Source organism: Triticum dicoccoides, chromosome 5A (genome assembly GCF_002162155.2).
Source record: "Triticum dicoccoides isolate Atlit2015 ecotype Zavitan chromosome 5A, WEW_v2.0, whole genome shotgun sequence".
NCBI lineage: Eukaryota > Viridiplantae > Streptophyta > Magnoliopsida > Poales > Poaceae > Triticum > Triticum dicoccoides.
The window spans coordinates 709,304,721-709,312,383 of record NC_041388.1 but is presented as its reverse complement, the minus strand read 5'-3'; positions in this window follow the sequence as shown (position 1 = coordinate 709,312,383).

The following is a 7,663-nucleotide window of genomic DNA, read 5'->3' as shown; positions in this document are numbered from 1 at the left end:
TCATTTAGTTTTTATCTAATATTAAAATGATCCCGAATTTAGTAATACATTAAAACCCACTATAACAATAGGTCTTACCCCAAAACAAATTAGTTTAGTATTTTGTTAATTATAAAAGCATTTAAATATTGGTTTTTGCTACTGTTTTATTCACCTAAGGGCATTTAAACATTTTATAAAAATGTGGTTTCTCCACCATAATTACCTATGCATTAGTTGGATCACTCCGAACATTTTAGTGTTAATATTTGAAAACTTTTATTGTTTCATTGATTTTTTTGAATTTGAATTCGAATCGGTTCCGAACTAACGCGAGATTAGCAACAGTAACCGTGGTGACGTGGCATCATTAACGGAGGTTTACTGTAGCTTAATTACCCGGGCGTCACAATTCTCCTCCACTACAAGAAATCTCGTCCCGAGATTTAGGAGCAGGAGTAAGGGGGAAGGGATCTGGTTATGAAATTCTAACGGATCTTCTCGGCCTTGGTTGCTCTTCTCGAAGAGGTCGATCCCTTACATTGACGTCTTCATTACTCTGCTTCAGGTCATCATGGTGAAGTCGTCCTTTTCTTCGGGAACTCCAACATACTTACGAATAGGTAAGGGGCAGCTCGGCTACGACATAATGCTTATGAGGGAAACAATCTGGGGTTAACCCATGAATGAGCATAAGATTATCTCTCGAGTTGAACATATAAAATACATCGAGAGTAAGGTACGAAGGTACAATAAGAGGTTCCAAGCGGATAGGTGGTTGCTCGAAGTCCGAACCAGAGTGAGAAAGGGGTTCAAAGTAGCGACAGTAAGTATTGCGTCTGATACCATAATAGAGCACTAGGAAGGTGGCCCATGAATTAAATACGAAGCCAAGCGTGGGGAATAACCACTAGAAACAGGGTTGTACGGGAGAGTCAGGTTTCAATCCAGTGGACCTGTGGGTTATGGGCCCACCATGTGGGTTAGAATTAGGAAGGGCGGAGACGTCTTGCGTGATCATGCAAGCAAGGCATGTCAGGGGGGTAGCCTGTCGATTATGTCAGCGACAACGTCGATACCAAGAGCGAGGGACGAAGAGAACTATTTTCCTGCTCGTTGAACGAGGCGGGCCAAGAGGCAAAGTTCTCATCCATCGGCGGTTACCGAAATGTCATCAACAATAGAAACAGGGTCTTACTGTCAGAGTTGTACACCGAGGTGTTTACCTACGCAGTGAATTATTACTGCTTAGATTATATAGATCACAAGAAAGGTTAAACCAAACAACGGAAAGGAAATATGGTTATCAAATTACACAAAACAAAGACAAGGAAAATGTGTTTAATCACATATTTCAGGGGTATATCCTTCCCAAGGATAAGCAGAGCATGATATCCATGACAGGATATAATGTAGAAAACTCTTCAGGTAGGGGAGAGAATTTTCATGACACTACCCATACAACGGTGTTTGGATAATTGAGCAGGAAACTTTTAGCCTTGGGCTCCAAATGTTCTTGTTGGAAATCGGAGTATCACAAACAAGCTTTTGAGATAGCATTGACATGGTCATCAGGTGAAGATCAGACTTTGGATACTCGAAGGATCCATCAGGAACAGCTTGTAGAATAATTCTTACAATTTCCTCATGGAAGAATGGATAGCATTGCTAAAAGGAAAATTATAACAATAGGTCCTCCGGTCAGGTGTGCTAGGCATGACATCACCTTATCGGGTCATAGAAAGACCAATGTTATAACTCTTGGAAATATGTTCCCACCATCATATCTGACCGAGATTCAGATCTGATTGGTGTCAGGATACCTCAGACTCAGGATGCTCGAGAAGAAAGGTGCAAAACAAATTGACGGGATAACACTGTAAGATTCTCGGGAAATGAACTATGAAGTGATTTCCGTTAACAAGAGTTCATCATTATCCTAAGGAGAGGACAAGGAGGTGGATGATGAACTCAACGACAATTCTTCGAGATTTCCAAAAGATGGATTTCCACAATTAAGTGAACAAGGAGATAACATTTGTCAGATCAAATGATATAAGGAAGTATGCTCAAGGAAAACATACACAATTAAACATTGGTCGAAAGGTGCACCCGAAATATGGGTTGGGTTGCACGACCAATGTCAGAATGGTGATTCAATATCAACAATCTAAGAATGAACGACCGACCATTAACTTCAAAGCAATAGGGTTGCTAGACGTTTTGGGATTACACATCACAGTCCATTTGTCGGTGGTTAGAAATAACACGGTGACCAGGAAAGGAATGGTGATGGTGATAAGTATCACTTGTATCAAGAATTCTCCAGAGGTGGTGAAATTCTCACAACATTGAGGACATAAGAGATGTTAATGTTCCAAGGTAAAGAAGAACAATTACTGGATAACAAGGAACTCAAGGTATAACACCAAACACGAACAAGCTTGTGTTGGTGGGAAGGCAATAAAGTGGTCGATGATAACACAGATCATCAAGGGCAAGGATGGTATTTCTCATCATGAACTCAATTGATATCCTGGAAGAGCTCATAAGGTCGATGATGATCACGACACATTTGTCGAGAGATTTCACGAAGATGTAATCAACCAGCGACGACATCAAGTCAAAGGAATGAGGTAGCGGAAGGTTATTGGAACCATGGGTAGGACACAAACTTGAAATCAAGCTTGTTGTTCAAGGCGAACTGATATGACGAGGAAGATCGACGTAAGCTTAGCTCATCGTCGAAAATTTTGTGCTCCGGGAAGAAGGACCAGGTAGCACAGTTAGAAGTTTGCACGATAATGATATAGCCGATAAGGCTAGGAATGACTTGAAGGATTATTAAACTCGTAAGCAACCAGAATTACTTACATTTATTGAATCGGAGTGCAGAATCGATTCACTTATCGGTGTTCTTGGTTGACGACAACCCAGAATCTAGGAAAATTGGAATCGGTGAGAAATAACAGTTGATGAAGAACCCATAAGAAGTTATGTAGTTCCCTGACATTCTCGCGGTACCAGAGGGTATACTCAAGGGTAGAGCGGGATAGAGGTTGGACAAGTGAATCATTTGCAGAAGGCAAGCACTTAAACTTGTCCAAGAAATGGGAAAGAAGAACAATATGGTCGAAACCACGGTCACAAAAAAACCAAGCATATATAAGAGAAGAAGTTATAACAAGGGGATTATTATTACTACGAGAAGCTTCCATGATAAGTTCCACCTCGGGTCCATGGGCATGAACACAAAGTTCAAGGTCGACTCCCACTTCTCCAAAGCATAACCTTACATTCGCTTCTCGTTTCGATAATGGCATTAGTTGTTGAAAGTTTTACCTGGTGCAATACCAGATAAGTATGACTCGTGAAATCTTTCGGGTTCACACCGATGAGGGAAGGCGTTGGTTCAATCCCATCGGGGCTTCTTACGAACATATACCATAAGCTTCAAGAGTAAATATCACCAGCTCAGAAGTAGAGCATGGTTGACAAAAGGAAAGGATACAATTTAACAAAGGCATTATGTAATGGAGAAGGACTCACAAGGTGATTAATTATTAAGGACACTGTCGGATATAATAATCCAACAGTGGATATGGCGATCCACAGTGGAGCTGAGGTGAGTATCGATACCCAATCAGAGGAAGAAAGAATGCAAATGCAACAGATTATGGATTCATCTGAATAATTCAAAGCTTAAATGCAAAGGAATTATGATTTCCAAAACAAAGGATCAGAAGCAGACGTTCTGATCAAGGATGGATCAATTGTATATACCAGAGGCACAATCGACGACAGATAGTTTGGTCCAGAACCAGCTCATGTTCAAAACGACGTCTGAGCCGGAAGGATAATCCTAGGACTCGACTGATGATTGTGAACATTCACAACGTATTGAATCAACGGACTCAAAATGATAATGACAAGGTATGCCATTAAGATTACGAGACTAATGGGATTAACCATAATGCGAGCAAGCAAGAATTTCAAGAGCCAAAGGCTCCATAAGATTTTCGGAAGATCGAATAGTATTTTGAAGACTTTTGTGAAACGCATGAACAACTGGGGTTGAGCGGATACTTGACAAGTGCGAGGAATTTTCAATAGGGATATTCATGTGGTAAAGAACTGCAAGGCAGTAAGCTTAAAGGATTTTCGGAACAACAAAGAGTATTTCAGGACATCTTGCAATAACAAGATCAACGGGGAATGATTGTATGAATGGCAAGTGTAAGCAGTTTTTCATAGGGGTTGACGGTGGAAGGAAATCGCAAATGCGATGGCACAAAGACTCGAGAGAACATTGTAGAGTAACTTCGGAATCTTCTAGTGCAGCAGGCGACCATCTGAAGTGAGGGGCTCTCCGTGAGCAAGTATTATCGAGAACCTAAACTTAGTTTTGTTTTTAGCAAAATCATTTAACCCGAATAGAAGAGAGATCAGAGTCCCAGAGTATAGGTCGAGGAATAAAATATCCTAATACCACCCAATGACGACCTGGGCCCGTAAGGCACACAGCCAAGTTAGTAAAAGTTTTGCAATGACTAGACTCAACTTCGGCCAAGGAGTTGGAAAGGGGGATTCCTACAGGCAGTTGGCTCTGATACCAACTTGTGACGCCCCCGATTCAATCGTACACTAATCATGCACGCAAATGTGTATGATCAAGATCAGGGACTCACGGGAAGATATCACAACACAACTCTAAAAACATAAATAAGTCATACAAGCATCATAATACAAGTCAGGGGCCTCGAGGGCTCGAATACAAGTGCTCGATCATAGACGAGTCAGCGGAAGCAACAACATCTGAGTACAGACATAAGTTAAACAAGTTTGCCTTAAGAAGGCTAGCACAAACTGGGATACAGATCGAAAGAGGCGCAGGCCTCCTGCCTGGGATCCTCCTAAACTACTCCTGGTCGTCGTCAGCGGGTTGCACGTAGTAGTAGGCACCTCCGGTGTAGTAGGGGTCGTCGTCGACGGTGGCGTCTGGCTCCTAGACTCCAGCATCTGGTTGCGACAACCAGAAAGAAAGGAAAGGGGGAAAAGAGGGAGAAAAGCAACCGTGAGTACTCATCCAAAGTACTCGCAAGCAAGGAGCTACACTACATATGCATGGGTATATGTGTAAAGGGCCATATCGGTGGACTGAACTGCAGAATGCCAGAATAAAAGGGGGATAACTAATCATGTCGAAGACTACGCTTCTGGCAGCCTCCGTCTTGCAGCATGTAGAAGAGAATAGATTGAAGTCCTCCAAGTAGCATCTCCAAGTAGCATCTCCAGTCGCATCGCATAGCATAACCCTACCCGGCGATCCTCCCCTCGTCGCCCTGTGGAAAAGCGATCACCGGATTGTCTGTGGAACTTGGAAGGGTGTGTTTTATTAAGTATCCGGTTCTAGTTGTCATAAGGTCAAGGTACAACTCCAAGTCGTCCTGTTACCGAAGATCACGGCTATTCGAATAGATTAACTTCCCTGCAGGGGTGCACCAACTTACCCAACACGCTTGATCCCATTTGGCCGGACACACTTTCCTGGGTCATGCCCGGCCTCGGAAGATCAACACGTCGCAGCCCCACCTAGGCAAAACAGAGAGGCCAGCACGCCGATCTAAACCTAAGCGCACAGGGGTCTGGGCCCATCACCCATAGCACACCTGCACGTTGCGAGGGCGGCCGGAAGCAGACCTAGCCTAGCAGGCTTTCCAGTCCAATCCGGCGCACGCCGCTCCGTCGCTGACGTCTGAAGTGCTTCGACTGATACCACGACGCCGGGATACCCATAACTACTCCCGCGTAGATGGTTAGTGCGTATAGGCTCGTAGCCAACTCAGATCAAATACCAAGATCTCGTTAAGCGTGTTAAGTATCCGCGAACGCCGAACAGGGCCAGGCCCACCTCTCACCCAGGTAGTCTCAACCTGCCCTGTCGCTCCGCCACAAAGTAACAGTCGGGGACCGTCGGGAACCCAGGCCCACCTCTACTGGGATGGAGCCACCTGCCCCTTCAACCCCCATCTCCGAACAGTATCACGGGTAATGTAACTATGCAAAGTATATCGTATATGCCCGTGATCACCTCCCGAAGTGATCACGGCCCAGTAGTATAGCATGGCAGACGGACAAGAGTGTAGGGCCACTGATGGAACACTAGCATCCTATACTAAGCAATAGGATAGCAGGTAATGGTAACAACAGTAGTAGCAAGGACAGGCTATGAATCAGGATAGGAATAACGGAAAGCAGTAACATGCTACACTACTCTAATGCAAGCAGTATAGAGAAAAGAGTAGGCGATATCTGGTGATCAAAGGGGGGGCTTGCCTGGTTGCTCTGGCAAGAGAGAGGGGTCGTCAACTCCGTAGTCGAACTGGGCAGCAGCAGCGTCGGTCTCGTAGTCTACCGGAGAGAAGAGGGGGAAGAAACAATGAATACCATGTAAACAGATGCATATCGATGCATGACAAGACAAGTAACGATGCTAGGCGTGCCCTAACGTGGTATGAGGTGATACCTGTGAAGGGGGAAGCATCCGGGAAGTATTCCCAGGTTCCGTGTTTTCGGGCAGAGGAGCCGGAGGGGGAAAGTTGCGAGTTCGATAGGTTAGGGGGGTGTGGCGGACGAACGGGTTGCGTATCCGGAATCGTCTCGTCGTTCTGAGCAACTTTCATGTTGAAAATATTTTAATCCGAGTTACAGATTAAAAGATATGATTTTCTAAGGATTTTATTAATTTCTGGAATTTAATTAATTATTTAATTAATTCGAAAAATAGGTTAATGACATCAGCATGATGTCATGCTGACATCAGCAGTCAACAGAGTTGACTTGGTCAACCTGACATGTGGGTCCAGGGGGACCCACCTGTCATTCTCTATGATTAACTAAAACAGATTAATTAGCTTAATTAGTGATTAGGTTAATCTAATCAAGATTAATTACTTAATTAATTAATTAATATTTTAATTATTTTAGTTATTACTTATTTATTTATTTAATATATTCTTTTTATTTTTATTTTCTAAAAACCGTTCTGGGGCGGGGCCCCCTAGTCAGTGCCCCGGGGGGGCTAGCGGGTGCTGGGTACGGGCATCGGGCGCAGCCCGAATGGGCGCTGCGGGTGTGACCGACAGGGGAGCACCCGACTCGGCGCCGGCGGCCACGACATGGCGCCGGAATAGGGGGAGGCCGGTGGCCTGAGGCAGCCCGGGTGGACGCAGGCCGGCGACGATGGTGGCAGGGGAGGCTGCGATGGAGGGAGGCAGCACGGAAGGGGGCTGCGGGCGAGGCCAGTGCGAGTGGGAGCGCGGTCGGAGCCGAGGTCAGGGGCTCCAGCGTGGCCACGCGCGGGAGGTGATGGCGGGCGCGGCGGACTCGGCAGGTCGCCAAGGCAGGGGAGGCTGGTGGCCACGGCGAGCGCGGGCCCGGGCGCGATGAAGCTCGACGGAGTCCGGTGGTGGAGCCGGTCGGGGAAGGAGAGGCGGGGGCGGGACGGTCCGGCGCGGCTGGGCGCCTCCGGGGCGAGGTGCAGCTAGGTGAGGCTCGGTCGCGTGCGGGACGGTGCGTGTGTCCGCTATGGAAGGCACCGACGACAGAGAGGAAAGGAGGGAGCTCACGGTGGTGTGCAGGGACAAGGGCAGCGGTTGTTGAGGGGGAGGACGGGGACGACGGG